Here is a 21,865-nt window from a genome sequence, read left to right as displayed (position 1 = left end):
CCCCCACTCTCTGCCTCCTATTTGACAACCAATCCTCTATCCACGCTAACACCATACCCCCAACTCCATGTCCCCTGACCTTCTGCAATAACCTCTTGTGAGGTACCTTGTCAAACGCCTTCTGAAAATCAAGAAAGACCACATCCACCGGCTCTCCTCTATCCACCGCCCTAGACACATCCTCACAGAACTCCAGTAAATTTGTCAGACACGACTTCCCTTTCACGAAACCGTGCTGCGTCTGCTCTATCAAGCAATTCCCCTCAAGATGCCCGCAGCTTAAACTCTATCAAGGGCTCAATCCATGCAAGGCCCTTGGGTGGAAATTTTGAATCAAACAATATCACGGCTTTAATGATCTCCCGCCATTCTTAATGGTTCACAGCAGTAACTTCATTCTCCTCAAGAGTTTGAATCATGCTGGATGCTGCCTTATTGGTGAGAACAGCCTTTACTATCCCAGTCAAGGGTCTTTTGTTCTTTTGTGCATCTCCATAATGTACTTTGGAAAAATAGCACACCATAAGAAAAGGCAGCTGAGCACGATCCTGACTTCATCAAACACCCACAACTGTACAATCAGCTGCTGATACCCAGGCTGATTTTCTTCACATCCTCACAAAGGGGCACTGAAACCAAATACAGTTTCACTACTACTTCCTTATTTGAAATTGGCTAACTCAGCCCAAAAGCACGTAGCAAACCTTGGATTCCCTTGACCTATATAGGTTAGAGTTACACAAGAATTTGGTACGATGCAAAACTGAAACATGATGAATCAATACCATATAAGGGAATATACAGCATCTTAAAATTCACAATACTTTCTAAACAAAGTTTAACTAAAAATAATACCATAATTTTCAGAGCGCAAGGTTTAGGAAATGTTTTGGCCAGGAATTTTCTGAGAGTTGATCCTGCTCCCATCCTTTACCTTCAATGGGAATTATAATGGAAAGCTTCACAAACCTGAAGACCTAATTTCCAATCTTCCCTTTTCCAAAAATTGTTTCAGGCCCTGACATCTCTCTCCAGCGATCCTGCATTTGCTTGTGTTCCGAGGACTTTCCTTGACACTGTATTTGAAACCTTGGGAAGCACCACCACTGCCCAACCCCATACTCCTAACCCCTGTCTGCATGATCCCATCCCAGTGCTCCCAGACTCAAGACTTGCATTCTCTTTGAAGTACTGTTAGATCTCAAAAACCCAGTTACCTCTCCTGGAGCTTCCAGATCTGAGGACTGGAACGTTATGCAACACTAATTGGCTAATATGCCCATTATACAATAGTGAGAATATAACATTTATAAGATTTCTGCCAGTAAGTCTGCGCACTCTGCACGGCGATCAATGGGGCAGACAGAGAGGCAATTGGGACTTACCATCGGGGTAGGGGTGTGTCTCAAGACTGCTAATCGGAGGGAGGGTCAGGGAAGTATGGGAAAAAATCGATAGACCAGCAACTACTAGGAGCGCAGTGGTCCACACAGTACTCTAATGACAGCCTCTCAGGTGTGATTAGACCCTGTTCTCCCCATTACTGGCATGAATCCTCTGGCAGACTCTGTGTAGCACAGACTGCCAGAAATCAACTGACTAAGTTCGCCCAAAAAAAAGGCAGGAAAATCTCCCATTTTCCCACCCATTGGGCACCTAGTTTTTTTTTGGGAAAATCACCCCCAATAGGTTTTGATTGCTGCAAGTTGAATTCAGTATTCTACGGAGTTTTGATGGGTCTGTGCCAAACCACTGACCACCAGTACCATGAGAACGGGGACTGCATCACTACACCGGGGGAAGTGTTGGCTTAGTGGTATTATCGCTAAACTATTAATCCAGAAACTCAGCTAACTTTCTGGGAATGTGGGTTCGAATCCTGTCACGGCAGCTGGTGGAATTTAAATTTAATAAAAAGTATCTGAAATTAAAAATCTACTCATGACCATGAAACTATTGTTGACTAAACCCATTCTGATCCACTAATCTCCTTTACGGAAGGAAATCTGCCATCCTCACTAGGTCTGGCCTACATGTGACTCCAGAGCCACAGTAATGTGACTGACTCTCAACTGCCCTCGAGCAACTAGGGATGGACAACAAATGCTGGCCAGCCAGCAACACCCATGTTCCACGAATGAATAAAAAAAAATCGCTATGGCCGTCTTTCCCCATGGATCTCTCCATTGCAACAACTGGTCCGATGAAAGTGAGAAAGGTTATTCAGTGATTGAGTGAGGTTTTAGCATGGATCACTGAATTACCTTTCTCACTTTCATTGGAAACTCTTAAAAAGATGCTCACTTTAAGCAGGCATTGTTTTTAGAACAAAGTGCAAATCTTTACCTCGTGTAAGTTGCACCAAATCATGTAATCACTTAATTATTGCATGTTATTCCCTTAATAAAGATTTTTTTCTGGCTGTTTTCTTTCCCTTGTGTAGGCTGGCCTAGATTTGAGATTTTTTTTTAGTGGCATTTAGTGTGCTTGCTTACTTGGCAAATTTGTATTAACATGTGAACAGAAAAGCAGCATGATGATGTTGCTAACCTTTTTACAACCAGCTAATTCAATATCACACAGTGAAGTCATCACTGACTCATAACAGGTTAGGTGGTGCCTCAATTATCCTGCAATTGAAGGGCAAGTAACTAATAACCAAGTAAGTCAGAATTCGGTCCTTTTTCATTAACATTTCTATGTAAAGATTAAAAGTGTTGTGACCGAGTCTGGCAGAAAGAAAGCTTGAACTCCATGGGATCCTACCACATCAGGAACAAACTGGCCTTGACTGGGTCAACCTTAGTTTGATCAATGAATTGCCTGTAAGACAAAGTCTTAAGATAAGAGACTAAGTTTGAAGCAAAGCCACTGTTTAAGTTTAAAGCAATATGAGCAATTAGCCAGAACCAATGAAATTAACTCTGAACTACATTTGGCCAACTAGCTATTTCCAGCAACACTGGCTAAGGGGTGACACATCTTTCTAGGCATGAGAAAGGGCTAAGATGAAGTATTAGATCAAATGTGAGAGGGGTGCAATGAGTAATCCTGTCAGCTTGGATTTTGCTTGATCAAGTCCAAGATGGGATGCAAAGTCTTATCTTGTCAGCTTGGATCTGGTCTGTCCCTCATGGAGGGACAATGAAGAGAGTTAATTAGAATTGGCTTTTTGATTAGAAATAAAGTACTGAAGGGTGCCAAAAAAAACTACAGGACCCATTTTGTTGTGTTAACCAAGAGAGGAGAAACCCGTTTGGATCTTCAGGGACAGTTGAGAGTTTTTCAACCAATGTGGAGCCCAAGGAAGGTGCAGTGCTCTTCATAGCAGTGTGAAAAGTTGAGGTTGTTGCTCACTTCTTTTGGATTAATTGCCCATTTGAAAGCGTGAAGTCTGTAGAGTTTTGTTAGTAAGTATGCTTTATCTTTATTTTCTCTCAGTAGTTAATAGATAAGTTTTATTTCATTGAGTAAATTGATTGATTAGCTTACAGTTAATTAATAAGTCTTTGATTGATGATTGTACTTTTGTTTTATTACTTAACTCAATAAATATTGATATTATTTGCTATCTTAGTGTCTTTGCTGCATGGTTCTATCTCTGCTGAACTAAATCAGTTTAAAGGGATAATTTTGGTTCCAGTAATTAGATAGCATGCAATTAAATTAAATCAAGTCTAAATTTATGAAATTATCCTTTCTTTTACAGGAAGCATACACTGGGTGAAAGACTGGGATCTAACACTTTTTCAGTTGAAGTTGTGCCTGCTTAGCCCAATGTTAGTTTTTCATGCTATTTAGCAACATGAGGTAGGTGTCAATCCACTGGCAATGGTCAATACATGTTTTCTGTCATTGACTTGCTCAGAATTTCCTTATGCAATACTTTCATACTTCATGTTGAATGGGAAACTTTTATCACACAGTCCAATATAATAATCAGATTATTTAGTTCACTGCTGTACAGCAGATGGACTGAGAAGGAAACTTCCAATGCATTGGGAGGATAGGTTTACATGCAGCAACAAAAAAGAAAATCCCAAAAGGCAAAATGGATGTTTGCAATGACATTAACAACGAAATTAACTTGAGCACTGGTAAGGTTTCCAATACTTTTTTCCATGCATATTCATCTTGAAGTTGGAAAGTCCACTGCCTGATCATAGTTCATGCCAGAGTGAAAACAGTCTTTGCAAAGAAAAGTAAAAACCGCACAAAGATTGAAACAGATAATAGATACTATCTGAAATATTTAATTTAAAACTTCTAACTAAATAGGAACAATTATTAGTTTCAAGTTAACTTCTTGTTTCTAAGAACTGAGATAAATGCTAGGCTTTATACTCTACTTGCCAACAGAATGTGTGCAATAGCAGAATCTCTGCAGTGCAGAAGGAGGCCATTTGGCCCATCAAGTCCGCACAAAATCTCTGATAGAATATCTTACCCAGGCCCTCCCCCTTGTCCTATACTTGTTACTCCATTTAGCCTGGCCAGTCCATCTAGCCTGCACATCTTTGAACTGCGAAAGGATGCCAGAATACCTTGAGGAAGTCCACGCAGACACAGGAACATGCAAACTCCACATAGGCTGTCATCCAAGTCTGGAATTGAACCCAGGTTCCTGGCACTGTGAGACAACAGTGCTAACCACTGTGCTGATTTAAAAAAAAGTATTCTTTAAAATCCTACATTGCTATGGCACACACTACAAATCAACTTTTAGTATTAAAATAACAGAGAGAAATAGCAAGTGAAATACCAGACGATGTATGTTACAGAAAAGCTAGTATGGCATCTGTACTTGTGTTGTGGCATTGAAGAGAGTTAGATACATTCCTATTGGAACAACAGAAAAATTAACAGGGGTATCTTTAGATGGCACCAAAGCCCGATACAGAGATTTCATGACAAATTTCGATCAAGTTTCTAAGAAAGGAATCAGGTCCATACAAGTCCATTAGCGTGTGGCAGTCCCACCCGACCAGAAGTGTTGGAGGAGATTTGTGTGGTGAACCATGCCAAAGACTGCAGACAAGTAAAGAAGGATGAACATAGAAAGTTGACCATAGTCACAGTCATATAGGATGCAATTCCTGGCTTGGATAAAGAGTACTTGAGCAAGGGCAAAAACCTGACTGAAAAGGTTCAAAGATGAAGTTACAGGGTGCAAGTAAAATAGACTGGGTCGGCTTGCAGATATGAAGGAAAAGAGAGGTAGATGTGAGATCAGGACTGGGGCAGGGGAGAATCTTAGGGGAGGTTTGGTTTGGTTGGCTAAGGGAAACGGGGAAGAGGCAAAGGCAATTAAATGGATAGTCTCAATCTTAGTGATAAGAAGTCCCCGAGAAAGTCCACGAGGGCTGCTCTTGGATGTTTCGAGAGTAGCCTAGTGCTTCACGTCGTTAGTGTGCACTTAAACTGGACCAGCTGATGGGCAACATGACAGCTCAGTGACTATCACTATTTGCTGTGCAGATTCATGGATTTGGGCCAGTGTCTCTGGGAGTTTGCGCATTCTCCCCATGCTTGCATGGGTTTTCTCTGGGTGCTCCAGTTTCCTCCCACACCTGAAAGATGTGGTCTTAGGCTGATTGGTGTAACAAATTGTCCCTAAACTAGACTCCCCTCAATCTGGTTTCCAATGTGGAGTGCCATAAGCGCAGACAAGGGTCATGGGTGGAAGAGGGGACTCACAATGTTGAAATGGCAGTGTGGGCTCGTTGGGCCGAAGGGCCTGTTTCCCATGCTGTGTTGTTCTTTGTTCTTTGAAAGCCTTAGAAGAAGCCCTACACAGTTGCAGTCATTCGAACCTATCTTGTGAAGAAATGAACAGTGGCAACAAAAGACACAAAATACCCACAGGGAGTAGTTTCTGTCAATGCCTCAAATAACAAAACATGATTACCTATGTCAGACTCCTATTTACTGACTACAGCTCTGCTTCAACACTATTATTCCCACAAAATTCATCTCCAAACGCTGTGGCCTGTGCCTTGGCACCTCCCTCTGTGACTGAATCCTGAACTTCCTAATTTACAGACCGCAATCAGTAAGGATAGGCAACAGCACTTCCTCCACGATCATCCTCAGCACTGGTGCCCCACAAGGCTGTGTCCTCAGCCCCTTACTATACTCCTTATACACCTATGACTGTGTTGCCAAATTCGCCTCCAATTCGATTTTCAAGTTTGCTGATGACACCACTATAGTGGGTCGGATCTCAAACAATGACGAGACAGAATACAGGAATGAGATAGTGAATCTGGTGAACTGGTGCAGCAACAATAATCTCTCCCTCAATGTCAACAAAACAAAGGAGATTGTCATTGACTTCAGGAAGCATAAAGGAGAACATGTCCCTGTCTACATCAATGGGAACAAAGTAGAAAGGGTTGAGAGCTTCAATTTTTTAGATGTCCAGATTGCCAACAACCTGTCCTGGTCCCCCATGTCGACACAATAGTTAAGAAAGCCCACCAACGTTTACTTTCTCAGAAGACTAAGGAAATTTGGCATGTCAGCTATGACTCTCACCAACTTTTACAGATGTACCATAGAAAGCATTCTTTCTGGTTGTATCACAGTTTGATATGGCTCCTCCTCTGCCCAAGACCGCAAGGAACGACAAAAGATCATGAATGTAGCTCAACCATTACACAAACCAGCCTCCTATCCATTGATTCTGTCTACACTTCCCACTGCCTCGATAAAGCAGCCAGCATACTTAAGGACCCCACGCATCCCGGACATTCTCTTTCTTCTTCCTTTGGGGAAAAGATACAAAGGTCTGAGGTCACATACCAACCAACTCAAGAACAGCTTCTTCCCTACTGCTGAAAACTTTTGAATGGACTTATTTTGCATTAAGTTGATCTTTTTCTACAATCTAGCTATGACTGTAACACTACATTCTGTACTCTCTCATTTCCTTCTCTATGAACAGTATGTTCTGTCTGTGTAGCATGCAAGAAACAATACTTTTCACTGTATGTCAATACATATGACAATAATAAATCAAATCAAATGATCAATAGCAAAGATAGAATACTGCCAGTGTTGGCATTTCAGCCAAATCTACCAACTTGATTTTCTCCTAGGGTGAACAGAGTTCAAGGCTTGAATGCTGTCTACACTAAATGTTCTTGTGTGTGTTGTATACCTGCAGTTGTTATCAAGGCCCAATATGCGCCTTTGAGCAACAGCACAAATCTGACATGTTGTCCTGTTGTTGCAAAATCCACTCCATGGGGTAAATGGTTCAACATGATTGAAACAAATACAACTTCGGAAGCACTTTGTTAATATAGAGATAGCAGAAGTGAATGAGGGAATGGTACAGATATTTAGCAAATTTATGTTATGGATGTCTGTTAATGGATTAAACATTATCAAGGAGGAAATTTACAAGAAATCTACACAGATCAATAAATGAAAATTAATTTAAGGAATTATTCCTCTTTAACAATTTTGTGTAGCTTTGTGATTTAAGATGCTACTTTGCTGATGTGCAAAACCCTTCCCCAAAAAAGCCCCAAAAACGCTTTTGAAAATATAACATGTGGTGTCTGTAACATTCTGTCTCTAGCATTCAAAAGCAATATACTCCCTATCCAGTTCCCAGTGAGGTCAGGTTTATAGCAAAAAAAAAGCTACCAATGCTGTTAGATTATGACACAACCATCAATAGAATATGTAAGGTAGTTGATGCTGAAAATATATATACCAATATTGGTATGGTAGAGGATGCAGTTCTGGAGCTGGAATTAAGACGTATTTATGGAACAGAACAGGTGGAACTTTACTATATTAAACGAGGAATGTATCCAAGCTAGAAATGCTTCATGCAGATTCTAAGAGGAAAATTAATATATGCTGTACTTGAACAACCGACATCCCTCACCTTGATGAATACAATGAATCAAGGATTTTATCGAAAGAATTATTTTCATTTAAGTACCTTTATGTAAAAGTCATGTTTAAGCAAACCCTCCAAAACAAATCTCCACAGATTCCAATTTCTCTGGTCATTTTTCAATTTTCCTTACCCTAACCATGAAACAGCATTCAATAACTATTGTTAAATTAACTATTTTAAAAAGGCCAACACAATCTGTAAGATTATAATTTACAAATCACAGCTAAATCTCATTCACACTGGGACCTTTCTGGGTCAGTCAGCACTGGACCTCTGAGGTTAAGAACAACTTAAAAGCTTTGCAACCCATGGGTAGAAATGGTGAAAAAAAACAAGGATACATGAGAAGCGAATACGCATGTCTTCACAAACCATTTCTATACCAGTAGCAGATATTAACACCAAGCATCAGCACACATTTCAGCCATTAATATCAGTCATGGAAGTTAAAATAGATTTTCAACATATGGACAAACTCATTGATTTATGTCAGTATGAGCCTCAATGGAGTCTGCCATTCAATACAGTGTTGAAGGGTTTGTTGTATTCTCTGGTATAACCTTTAATCTTATGCTAAAAGGCCAGCAGTAATTGTTTTAACGCTACAAATCCTCCGTGCCTCCCTCCTCTGTAAGCGTTTCCCATTAAAAACAGATTACTACCATGCCTCCAAGTTTCAACAACTGGCTTGTTACGGCAAATGTTTTTCATTCTCCTCACATTAAAAGCAAGCCACACAACACAACAATAAAAATCAATAAAAGCATGCAAGATGAATGTAGAATTCTGTACATTTGTTAACAGTACTGACCTTATGAAAGCAGGGCTGGCTGCCCTGCCTGGCAGCATTGCTGGATTTCAATAAATTCCATTCAACTACTCCACCAATCAAGCACTTACCTCTTATTAACACACTGCATCTTAGTTATGTCCCCCACACGCAATGTCCTGCTTCTTGTCGACCCTAGCAAAGGAGGAACAATTGCATTCCAATAGGGAATGAGCAGATGGCTGTTACCAAGGCAACTACATCTATTAAAACTACTGGCAGAGGGATGTGACTGCTGTTAACAGCATTACAATTGCTGGCATTGTACTACAATGAACAGGAAAAAAGCTGCAGTGCTTACTGAGCATGCTCAGCAGGTATCCTTACCCTTTATCCAGGCCAGATTTTAGGTTCCAACTTCTCAATTATTCACAGCAGCTCAAAAATAATCTACATTCTACATGGAACCAGCTGGAATGCCTCAGACAGTTTTCAAACTGCAATGCTGTACTTTTAGCTATACATGGCAAGTAGGTGATACCACAATACTGATGTGCTGGTGCAGAATCATCTTGAGGTTCTGGTGAAAGATGGTAGCTCCACTGAAAACAGTGTGGATCTAGCTGTGTCAAATTTCCATTCCCTGGGAATGTACTTCCTCTTGAAGGGGTGAAGCCTCAATCTATCTTTTCAAAGCAATTAGCAGTAAGGGGACAGAGGTTTTACGGAGTGACATCCAATCTCAGAGTTCCTGCACCATGGGCTCAGCCAAGACCAGTGCACTTGTGAAGACTGGTACACATACAGAGGGTGGGAACTCTGGCTTTCACAAAAGCAGATGTAGGGCCCACTTGTGGTGACCTGATTTGGTTAGTGGCCTGGACCTCTTACAAAATGTAAGTAATGTTTGTCAGTTTCTACATTTTTGCATAGGGAAAAAGCATTAGAGATAGGAGAGGTGTGCGAGTGGTTGAAGAATTGAACAATACCCCTACCTACCCACCCTCCCTCAACACAAGCAGGAGACCTCTGGATGTTAGAGATGCCCCTCCAAGGTGGTGTTTGCACCTGCGCCCTCCTGCTGTCTGGTAGTTAACTACCTTTCAACCAAACCCCATAAATGTTATTTGGGTCAGCGCTAGGTAGGATATCAGAGGCATATATCCATATATCTTAACTTCTATTTATATTGAAGTCAATTAAAAATATAACTTTGAATCTTTCACACAGCAATAAACCAGAATTTGCAGAATTGAAATATAGAGATTGGAAGATTGAGGACTGTTCCCCTTGGTTAAGAGACGATGTAACAGAGGTTTTCAAGATGATGAGGAGTTTTCATAGAGTAAATATCGAAAACTTATTCCCTCTGGTGGGAACATATATTTAAAATCATTGGCAAAAGACTCAGAGGAGATAAAGAAATAGCTTTTTGCTCAGAAACTACTATGTTTCCTCCTGAAAAGGAAGTGGAAGTTGATTGTGTGTTTACTTTAAAGGGAAGTTGGTCAAGTATTTGAGGATGAGGAACATTCAAGGATACAGACAAAACGTGAGTGTGTGAGACTAAGCACGAGTTCTCTTTCAAAGAGACAGCACACACATAAAAGGCTGAATGGTGTCCTTCAGTGCTGTATGATTCTGCAATTCTGTGATCTCCTTGGTTTACCACAACATCACAGAAATGGACAAAACTATATTAGCATCTAGTTTTGAACACTGCAGAAAGGACAAATAATTCAGTAGGTTCTCATTTTAACCTGATAGGTTAGATCAGTCTCTAATTGAATGGAAAATAAATATCTGTTGAATATACAGGTGGAATTTTCCTAAAACATTTCTAGAATCCCAAAACAGTGTCTTTACTAGAGCTAAACATGCTTATGACCCCTGCTCCATGATTCTCCAGCCCTAGGGCAATCTGTGCAATACCGTGTGGGACCGGAGAATCATGTCACATGGTGTCTGTCCTGCTATCTAAAGGGAGACTTAGGAATTTATAACTTCTGTGACACATCTTGATCATTTTTTTGTGGTGACATATTTGATATATTTCCCTTAATATTGGCTGGAATTTTCTGGGTTTTTTTTTACGTGGACGGCACAGTGGTTAGCACTGTTGCCTCACAGTGCCAGGGACCAGGGTTCAATTCTGGCCTCGGGTCACTGTGTGGAGTTTGCACGTTCTCCCCGTGTCTGCGTGGGTTTTTCCCCAGGTGCTCCAGTTTCCTCCCACGCTACAAAGATAAGGTTGATTGGCCATGCTAAATTGACCCTGGTGTCAGGATTAGCAGGGTAAATATGTGGAGTTACAGTAATAGGGCAAGGGTGGGATTGTGGTCGGTGCAGACTCGATGGGCCGAATAGCCTCCTTCTGCGCTATAGGGATTCTATGATTCACTCCAGTGTTAGCTCAGGCGAGAAAAGTGGGTGTACAGCATGCTGGTTGCACAGCTGGCTTTTCTTGCCATATTTTCCAACACTATTCCCCCTTCACTGGCAATGTTAGATTTCCAGGAGATAGTGCTGGTTGTGCCCTCCTCCTTCTTAGGGGTTGTGCATACCTGTGCATTCCCTTTACCCGATTCCCATTGGTCCTGATTTGTTTCTACTGTCATGATGTCACATTGGTGAGGGGGGAAATCCCAATATGGGTGGAACAATAAAGCAGGGAGGCCTGCTAATGAGATTTAAATGTATTTAAATGCGATTACCAACCTTTATGCCAATGTGGCAGGGGGTGTAGGATCCTTGCTTTTGGCTTCTTGAGGGATTTTACACCCATTTGCATCCATGGAACCCTCATCATTATATAGTGTAGGTTTTGAAACCGAACTAAATAAAAATCTATTTCAATTTTTAAAAAATCAATCTCTAATTTTCAAACAAACTATTTTGCACTGATATACATTGTTGTCAAGTAATCTGCTCAAGGGACTAACAATTCCAGCCCAGAACAAAGAAATGGAAGCAATTGTCCTAAATACATTCAATTCTGAAGTTAAGATGTGATCCAGTTCTTGACATTAAACCCTGCTACCCCAACTAGCAGTTTGACAAAACATACACCGAACTTTGGACAGAACATGTTTTGCACTCATGTATTATATGGTTAAATAACAGGATTCTACAAATTTCCTATCAGCCCAGTAATTTGGACATATGTCACTGGTACTATGGAAACTTCTGTAGTTGAACTGGTGTAAATTTCATGCTTTTTAAAAAAATTATGAAGACGCTTTTTTCTAAATCTAAAATTAAGCTTTGTGGCTAATAACACCTTTGTCGTACAGAGCAAGGAGTTCCTACATTTAAAAGAAACTGATCTCAAACAAAGCGATAGTGAGACTTCTACAATTTTCTCTCAGTTTCTTCTGAGGGGAAATAATTCAACCAAGGTTCCCAGTTCCGATTATGACCTAACACCACCTAATGGAAAGCACATTAGCACGAATGTCAGGGTGGAAAGAGATTCCCCTCCCCCAAACAGGCCTAATTGCTTTGCACAGAGAATAGTCACTTGGGGAAAGATGCTTCAGGTTTGTCACTGTCAATGGAATGGTATCCCTGTGTTAGTCACAGCCTTGAAGCAAGACAATTGGAAAAGGGCGCAATGTAGGCTATGCTGTGGCTGCTTGTGTTCATAGCAGCAGCACAATTATGAACAAAATCGAGTGGTGCCATTGTGAAGATCCTGGTTTTGAATAAGATACAGTGTGTCCCACACTGTAGGAAAGGGTCTCAACATACATCAAAACAATAATAAATCCTCTGTTGACAATAAGTACCTATTCTCTAATATTATTCCTGACCTAATCTCTGTTGGGAAAGAAGTTTATGAACTGAACTTTGTGGGGCAGAATCTCCACTTACAGACGATGTTCAGCAGCAAAACCATTAGCATGCTACTTTCAGAACATTATTATTAGCTAAGTAAAAGCAGTACATATAGAAATTCTGAAATCGAGGAAGGAACAACTGGGCCCCAGCATTTGCATGAAGCTTGGATGGGTGTGGTGGTGTACTAGGAGCAAATCTGACGAGGTTGGGACATTGAGGTTCTGCTAAATTTAACAGCAGAATGATCATTTCTTCCCTTTCCATTTCCCACCCAGCAGCCAGACAAATTAACAGGCTGGCCGGCTGCTGGGCACAAAAACTAGCAAAGGGGAGGATCGCTGGAGATTGCCTCTCTGGTGATCAGGAGGGGATTGTGGACCGGGGGGTAGTGGGGAGTGGTGTGGTGGGGTAAGTGATAAAAGGCACTTACCTTTTGGAAGCTGGCAGCTTCAATCTCCATTTTGTTCCCAGCTTTCCCCCAGCCCTGTGAAAACCTGCCTGCAGCTGTTAAATTTAAATTAGACTCCCAACTGCACTGCAGGAGCCTGACTTAAATATATTAATTAAAATTGCAGCAGGCATGGTGAAATTGCATTTTTAAGTGTTTTTCCCTCCTTGACTTCCTGCCTGACATGAGGATGTCAATATTGAGGCTGATCTGCTGTAAAGTTATGGGAATGATCCTTAAGTAGTTGCTTTTCTAATAGCTTTGTTTAGAAAAAGTTTATAAAAGTGCTGACTAACAGCTGTCAAAACTAATTTACTAATCTCTACCTCCAAACTCAAAGATTCCATTTTTATTCAGTCATGGAATGTGAGCATCACTGACAGGGCCAGTTTTTACTGCCCATTGCTAATTACCCTTCAGAAGGTGAAGATGAACTGCCTTCTTGAACCACTGCTGTCCGTGTGGTGTCGGTACACCCACAGTGTTGTTAGGAGGGGAGTTTCAGGGATTTGCCATAGTGACAGTGAAGGAGCAGCGTGTAGTTCCGTATGACATTATGATCCATTTATTCTGCATGGCGGATCCAGATTCTTAGCTTGGGTGTTGCTCCTTGTACTTGTGGCAAAAGGTACTGATTTTAATTATTCCATTATTGGTGGTCATGCCTACAGCTGCCTGGGCCATAAGCTCTGAAATTCCCAACCTAAATCTCTCTGCTTCTCCAGCTCTCTTTTCCCTTTTAAACGGCTCTTTAAAACTGACATTTTTAACCAGGTCTTTGATCATCTGCCCTGATATTGCATAATATGCTATCACACATTAAGCTGATCTTCCTCTTCATCCAGTCGGTAACTGCAACATTATATTCTGCACGCTCTCCTTTTCTTGTCTCTTAGTAATCTATGAATGGTATGCTTTGTCTGTATAATGTGCAAGAAACAATACTTTTCATTGTATACTAATATATATGACAATAATATATCAATTCAATTCAATAAACTTGCTTTGGTAACCCTCCAATGAAGTGGGATGCCTTAATATGTTCAACAGAATGTAGGATGTTCCTATTATTCCTATTAGTGCCAAAAATCACATTTTAAAATCAAAAGGTGTGACATTAAATCTAACACAGATCCTCCGTCCTGATAACATTCATTAAGTGCATGACTCATGTATTGACAGTAGCTTTAAAATCACAACAGAATCACTTGTAAATAAGTGCACGTGTGCCATTTTCCATTGTTGTTGAAGATACCTGACATTATAAATAGGATAAACATGGCATCAATTGGAATTACTCAATCATTTTAAATACAGAAGAAGCATTAAATACATCAATGTGTTGCAGCCAGAATGTACGTTTCACTGTCCTCTGCTTTTTGATAGAAAATAGGGTACATGAACAGGAAAGGTTTAAATTATGAGCCACTGACCTTAACAAATTCAAGACAGCCCTTCTCCCATCTTGTTCAAACAGTAGCCACTAGGTTTGCAATAAATCATATAAACCAGACCACTGTATAAGGAAGTCTTTAAAATAAAAAAAATGCCACTGGCATGCTCCAGAAAGGATGTTTGTTAAACTTCATTTACAGTCAGGGAGCTATAAATAACAATTTAAACAGTAGAGGCTGTGCTACATAGAATGAGTGGTTTACTGAGGGGGATAACGGACAATTCCACTTGTTAAATATATTTTGTTTTGAGAAACTTTTGTCAAAATTTGCCTTAGTTTTTAAAGACGTCTTTCTTGCAGGAGGGAGGAGGAAATCAATTGTTACTGGAAATGAGGGATGAATATGGTTTGGATGAGTGCTACAACCTTTGGGATGTGAAATGAAACAGGCTTAGATTTTTTGACTATAATTGTATTTAACTGCTTTGGCCACAATTCTTCCATCCTGCTGCACTAATTATTTAGCGCAGCGGGCCGGGAAAACCTTGCGGCAGGCAACGTGCAGGATTCGTACATGTGTTCCTGCCCCAACAGCATCTCCCAGCACTGTTGAGTATTATTTCAAATACAATTTAAATGCTATGAGCAAATGCTATGGGACTGATGTCTCCAGGCCCACTAGCATCTCCCCCCAGCCAGAGTGGTTCACTCCAGCAGGGTTTACTGTAGCTCCCCACTAATGGGGAATTAACGGCCTGACCCCACTGGAGTGAAGGGGAGAGATCAGGACCCCAAGAGGGTCAGGCCGTGGAGGGGGTGCCCTGTCAGCATTGGCACCCTAGCACTGCTGGCCTGTGCCCGGGGCACTGCCCAAGGGGCAAAGTGCCAATGCCTGGGTGTACCTTAGCACTGCTCACTGGAAATGGGACAATGCCAAGAGGGCGAGGCCAATGGGGTGGCAGGGCTTGATGGCCTGTGAACTCTACAGTGCTGAGGGTGTGGGAGATTCTTCTCTGAACTCCCACTGAAAAAAGCCAGCATGAATTATTCCAGTTTTCACGTGAATTTGACACTTAGAATTTTTTGGGAAAATTCCTGCCTTTGATTCTGAATGCCAGGATTTCCCTTAATTTGGATACTAAAAATGGTTTCATAAGCCTTGGCCATCTGTTACGTTTTAATGACATTGTTACATGACTAACTGCTTTTTAATATTCCTCCCCATGACAGAGGAGCATCACCACTTTTTCATTTACCAATATTTTTAACGCTCCCTACGCACTCATTTTATCTGAAGGACATCGCTCAATGGTTCATTTACATTTTTAAGATTAGCAAGGAAATGTAAAATTACTTGCAAAGCAACCAATGTTTTCTTTGTTCAGTTTTTGTTATACATAAAACTTAGTTAAAATATTCTGTTTGAAAAGTTTCAGCACAGTGCATTTGAGAACACCTTTCAATTCACTCAAGTTGGCCTTTTATATAAACCAAGGAATTGTAAGGGCCTAAAGGAGGACCCATCTTGAAAAATGGGGCAAAATCTAGTGCAGTAGCTGGGGATAGGAAATGAGGTGGGTGAAGGCACTTAATTGTTCAGGAGGCAAAATGTCAGCTTCCTGACAGCAGGATGGAAGTTAGGAATTAATTTGGTGGTGGATGAAAGGCAGATCCTGGTCCCCAACAGCAAGCGGTGGGAACCCATTTTTATTGCATTATTAATCTATCAAGCAGAGTCGTTAAAACACATGGTTGCCAGATTTAGTTGTATCATTGTGATTAAATCAGCAGCAAATGAGAAGCAAATGCTTTCACATTCATAACTGGTTAAGGTTGGTGTGCAGCAAGTGAGTAGTCTTCCTGGTGCATTTGGAGCGAGGGGAGAAAATTAGTCTGACCAGAGGAGGCTGAGCTGTTACATTAAACTTGTTGTCTGGGGGTCAGGGCAATGCTCATCATGGAAGGCAGGTTGGCGGTTCTCTAGAAAAGTTAGGACATGGCTGTCTAAGGGAGGTTGGATTGTGGCAGTCCTAAGAAGAGTCTCAAGCTCAAATTAAAATTGATCATCAGTACAGATTGGATTTTCATTATGAACAAGACCATTTGATTAATGGAGAAGCTTAACCATTAACAACTGAGCATTTCAGGCAGATGGGATGGATTTTGAACAACCAGTGCATTTGGATGTAGTAGTGGTGGAGAAGTGAAACTGGCAGAGGATGGCCTGGGTCTGGGCGCAGCTCGTCGCATCAGACCTATTGGATTCAGCTCCACAGCTGGTCTTCTACAAGGGGCAATTGGTAGCACACATAGCACAGAAGCTGTACGTAGTCTCAGGCAACGCTGCCAAACGTTCCCCTGCCTGTCTCTGCATCTCCAACAGGTTTCCTGGAGCTGTTCCTAGATGTATGTCATCAGCATGGTATTCAGCATGGTCTGACATCACATCAGCAAGCTTTGAATGTTTAGTTAGTGAGATCATGTGGGGGGGGGGGGGAGGGGGAAGGCCCATTAATAACATTAAAATATAGTCAAATGTATTTAAATGAGGTTCCTACCCTTTGTGGATGGGAATCTCGATATGCCGCTGGTGAGGGTTGGGGAAAACAAAATCGAGAAACAAAATCTCGCTGAATCTTGGTTTCTTGATTCTTTCTGGATTTTGCAACCATGTTACTGTTTACATTCAGAGTGCAAAATCGCCATCATTGTGTTTCTTTAAGTTGCCTGAGTTTTTGATGAGGTGACAGAGAGGGTTGATGAGAGTTTTGTGGTTGATGTGGTATGTATGAACTTCTAAAGGCATTTGATGACGTGCCACCCAACAGGTTTATCAACAAATTTAAAGCCCATAGAATAAAAAGGTTTGTGGCAGCCTGGATACAAAGTAGTTGAGTGAAACAGAAGTAGTGATGAACAATTGTTTTCAGACTAGAGGAATGTATGTAGCGGGGCTCCCCAGAGGTCAGAATGAGAACCATTGCTTTTGTTGATCTATGTTAATAACCTAGATTGTGCAGGGCACAATTTGAAACTTATTCATAACAACAATTTCAACATTTAGTGAACTGTAAGGAGGATAGTGATAGACTTGAAGAGGACAAAGACAGGGTAGTGGAATGGGCTAGCATATAGCAGATGAAATTTAATGCAGACAAGTGTGAAGTGATGCATTTTGACAAGATGTACATGGAGAGGCAATGTAAAACAAATGATATAATTTCAAAGAGAGAGAGTAACAGCAGAAAGACCTCAGGTGTGAATGTGCACAAATTATTGAACACTGCTACAGGGCAGATTGAGAAAGTGGTTAATACGGAATACAAAATCATAGGTTCTATAAAGAGAATAAAAATAAACAAGTTATGGTGAACTTATATAAAATATTGATTTGACCTCCATTGGAGTTGTGTGCACTATTTGGCACTGCACCTCAGGAACTTTGAGAAGGCTGTGGTGAAAACATTAGAATGGTTCTAGGGATCAAGGATTTCAATTACCAAAAGAGAAAATGCTGGGAAATCTCAGCAGGTCTGGTAGCATCTGTGAGAAGAGAAAAGAGCTGATGTTTCAAGTCCAGATGACCCTTTGTCAACGTCAGTTCTTTTCTCTCCTTCCAGATGCTACCAGACCTGCTGAGATTGTCCAGCATTTTCTCTTTTGGTTTCAGATTCTAGCATCTGCAGTAATTTGCTTTTATCAAGGATTTCAGTGATGTGGATAGATTGGTAGGACAGTCGATTCTTCCCTTCCAAACAAAGTTCACGTAAACAGTTTTGCTGAAATGTACATCCAAATGCCAATTTCTATATATAATAGATGTAATTATTATAAACCATTGCCAGCTTCAAATGTTTGCAAGGTTAAGCCATATGAGAAGCAAACACCCCAATAATTGATTATAACCCTAAGATCATCAAGGAGCACATTAAAGTGCCGTTTTAATTTCCAATCTCATCTTAGATGTAACTATATTCATGAATGGAGAATTCAAAAGTTTTTTTTAATACTGTTAAACTGAATTAAGAATGCGCAAAGTCACACTGTTAGGGGATAATGAATCTGCATCTGGCATAGATTAGATTTGACCTCAGGGTGAAAAACCTGTAGAGGGGATTGTACATTCTTGATTAATGAATTACTTGAAAAAGAGGGATGTAAACTTTCTTTAACAGAATCAAATGTGCAAAAAAAAGTTTTATTCCCAAGCAAAAATATCCTTCACATTAATGAACTAAAACAATGTTTAAAAGTAATCTTGTGACTATGGTTGTCACAGTGTAGGCTGATTTTTAGTTCTATAGTTCTTATATTTTTTGGTTGAAGGACCCCTTTTCAAATGGATTAGTGACCACAGACTCCCCCATCTAAATTATGATATAATACTCAAGTTCTGCATGTAAATAATGTTTTAATAATGCTTTTAAGAAAGCATGTATTTACTCACAGATATCAGTGAGATAGGTGAGCCTGCTTCTCACTGCAGTGTCCATTTACTTTTAGTATATAAAGGATTGACTATTACATTGTTCAACCGAAGATTTGTCTCTCACCGATCAGAAAAATGTATTGCATCATTTCAGAGATTTTTAAAACTGTATATTAGTGTTTTATATGCACATACATGTGCATGGGTTTGTTTATTATAAACATCATAAATGATTAAAGATAGATGCACTCCAGGGTTGTGTCCATTAGTTGCAACTGAGTCTTCTCCACAAACTGGATGTTAATGTATTGATTGTATGATTGACAGAGACCCAATAAACAACAAATCACCTTTCCTGTCTGGAGATTTCCAAACAACCAGTGCATAGGGAACTGGTGCTTCTCAAGGTTGGTTGGGGAAAGGTTAATAGCATTTAATTTATTGAAACATTTAGAAACATTTTCATTTCAATGTGTTTCATCTGAAACTTGAGACAAGAGGTTATTCGTAGTACCCATGTGAATGTCTTAGAAGACGCCAAATTCCATTTTCCAAGAAGGATGTGTTAGAGGGATTCAAAATATCCTGGGGCTAAAACACTGATAAAGACTATTAAAACAGAGTGGCTTAACTTAAGATAAGAATCACAAACTGCCTTATATACATTTTACAGAGGTACTGTTTGCAGAGAAATATATATAACCACAATTAGAGAATTCAAACATGTATTTCAGAAAAGTTTGTTATTGAAAAAGCATACATCTTGGCTAATGGCACAAAGTTCTAAGGCATCATGGGAAGTAGTCAAGTAAAATTAACTTCATTTTTTAGAACAATACACTCACAGAAACATAGCTCTTATTGGCATAGGCTCTAGACAAATAGAATATTTCATCAGCCAAGGACGAAACTAATGATCCCAGCCAGCTTGAAGTATTAAACTATACAAGATGGTCAGCAGCAGCCAACAGGTGGCCATGGGAAAGAGAGTCAGAAATCACTCTAACCACTGTTCTTATGCTGTCAGGATAAATAGGTATATGACATTTACTAATAATGATTGACCTGTACTAATGATGATCGGTTAATTTTTGACTGGGATGAGCCAGTGGGTGTGTAAAATGGCCTTTGGAAATTGAATAATTATATTATCAATGTGATGCAACTTAAGAGCAGTGTTGGAATGCCCAACGCTCGTCTCCCAGCGTACGTTGGTCAATAAAGAACGTCTTTCACTAGGTGGCACGGTGATCAGCACTGCTGCCTCACAGGGAGTCGGGTTCAATTCTGGACTCCGGTCACTGTCTGGGTGGAGTTTGCACATTCTCCGTGTCTGTGTGGGTTTCCTGTGGATACTCTGATTTCCTCCCACACTCCGAAGATGTGTGGGCTAGATTGATTGGCCATGCTAAATTGTCCCTTATTGTCAGTGGGATTAGCAGGGTAAATATATGGGGGTTATGAGGATAGGGTCTGGGTGGGATTGTGGTCAGTGCAGACTCAATCCTTCTGCACCATAGGGATTCTATGGTTCTCTGATTCTATGATACTGTTGTCACAAGTCTTTGTATTAGCACTTAATACTTAGTCTCTGAAAAATAACCCCAAAAGGGTGGTAGAGTTAAACCAGGGAATTACAGATCAGAGAGTCTCACATGAGGGATAGTGAAACTATTGCAGAAAATTCTGAAGGAGAAAATTCACCTCCACTGGAGAGGAAAGGTTTGATAGTCAGCATGGCTTTGGCAGAGGGAGGACATGTCTAATAAATTTGAATTTTTAAAGTAGGTAACCGGGTGTGTAAATGAAAATAGTGCAGCTGATGTAGTTTATCTGGATTTCAGCAAAATCTTTGACAAAGTCCCACAAAGGAGACAGATAAAGAAGGTAGCTGCACATGAGATCCAGAGAAGCTTGGCAAGATGAATCCAAAATTGACTTAGTAGTAGGAGACAGGGGGTGGTGATAGAAGGCTATTTGTGTGACTGGAGACTGATGTCCAGCGGTGTACCAGTGATCAGTGCTAAATCCCTTGTTATTCGTTTTGTATATATAATAATACAGATGAGAATGTGAGGATAGTGGGAGGGGTGGTGGTGTGGGTGCTGATAAATAAGTTGATTAACATTGATGAGGAAAGTCTTAGGTTGCATGAAGATATAGACCAAATCATCAGATTCACAAGATAGAGCAATGTTATTGGCAAACTCAATTGACCAGGTGGGTAGTGTTTCAGTTGCCCAGAACACTGCCTGCTAGAAAATGGAAGTGTTTCAATTCATCAAATTCACAGATCAGTGGCAAATGGAATGTAACCCTGAAAAGTGTGAGGTGATGCACTTTAGAAGGAGTGACAAGACAAGGAGTACTCAATAAATAACAGGACACTAGGAAGCTCAGAGGATCAGAGGGATCCGGAAGTGCTTGTCCATAAATCCCTGAAGATGTAGGGCAATTTGCATGGGGTAGACTCAATGGGCTATAAGGCGTCTCTGTACTGTATGACTCCATGGCTGTAAAATTTGCGAGCCCCTGCCCTAGCTGGTGATGGTGAGTTTTCTACAAGCGCCACTAGGGAATTGTTCTTTGCACCTCATTGGTTTGGCACTGGAACCATATAGAATAAATGGGGTAAATTGTTCTTTAAATGACATTGGAGGCCCATTTGAGTTTTTATGGCAACTTGACAACTTCATGGTCACTTTTGGAGAACTGGAAATGAAGTAGGTCAGCAAGGATGGTGAATGGGACTCCTAAAGTGATTTCCCATCACTTGAAAATTCCGGCCTATATCCTGCCAAGATGGCGAGCAGCCAACTTCCATAAATAAAGGCCCAATTATGGGCCCTCTAAAGATATTTCCTTGTGCACATGCGTGCGCATGCACATGTGTGTGTGTGCAGGGTAGGGTGGGAGGGTGGTTAAATTTTGCCTACCTTCTGTAGGCCATAGAGCCCCTGCTTGACTCGGCAGCAATCCCTGCTCCTGGTGGCCTCGCTCTGCTGTGCATAACAGGGTGATAGTCTTGGCACATTGGCTGCTACCCATATAGTTCAAGGGGATGT

General features: G+C 40.7%; 1 protein-coding gene across 5 annotated transcripts in view; it reads right to left on the bottom strand.

Annotated features, from left to right (window-relative positions):
• Positions 1 to 21,865, bottom strand: part of LOC145344070 (FYVE, RhoGEF and PH domain-containing protein 4-like) — a 252,417-nt gene that overhangs the window by 120,818 nt on the left and 109,734 nt on the right. Inside the window, exons 1-2 of one of the 5 annotated variants that reach the window (XM_080190866.1) lie at positions 11,406 to 11,420; positions 8,819 to 8,882 (exon numbers count right to left, since the gene is read on the bottom strand). The exons of 3 other annotated variants lie outside the window; for them this stretch is intronic. The gene's annotated coding sequence lies outside the window, so the exon portion shown is untranslated. Of the gene's footprint in view, positions 1 to 8,729; positions 8,883 to 11,405; positions 11,421 to 21,865 lie in introns of those variants that run through there. One more of the 5 variants, XM_080190867.1, reaches the window with a different exon arrangement.

The sequence above is a fragment of the Carcharhinus amblyrhynchos genome, chromosome 6, assembly GCF_965287045.1.
Source record: "Carcharhinus amblyrhynchos chromosome 6, sCarAmb.v2.hapA, whole genome shotgun sequence".
NCBI classification, from domain to species: Eukaryota; Metazoa; Chordata; class Chondrichthyes; order Carcharhiniformes; family Carcharhinidae; genus Carcharhinus; species Carcharhinus amblyrhynchos.
The sequence above is the reverse complement of the archived record's forward strand: the minus strand, read 5'-3'. Positions and strand labels throughout refer to the sequence as shown.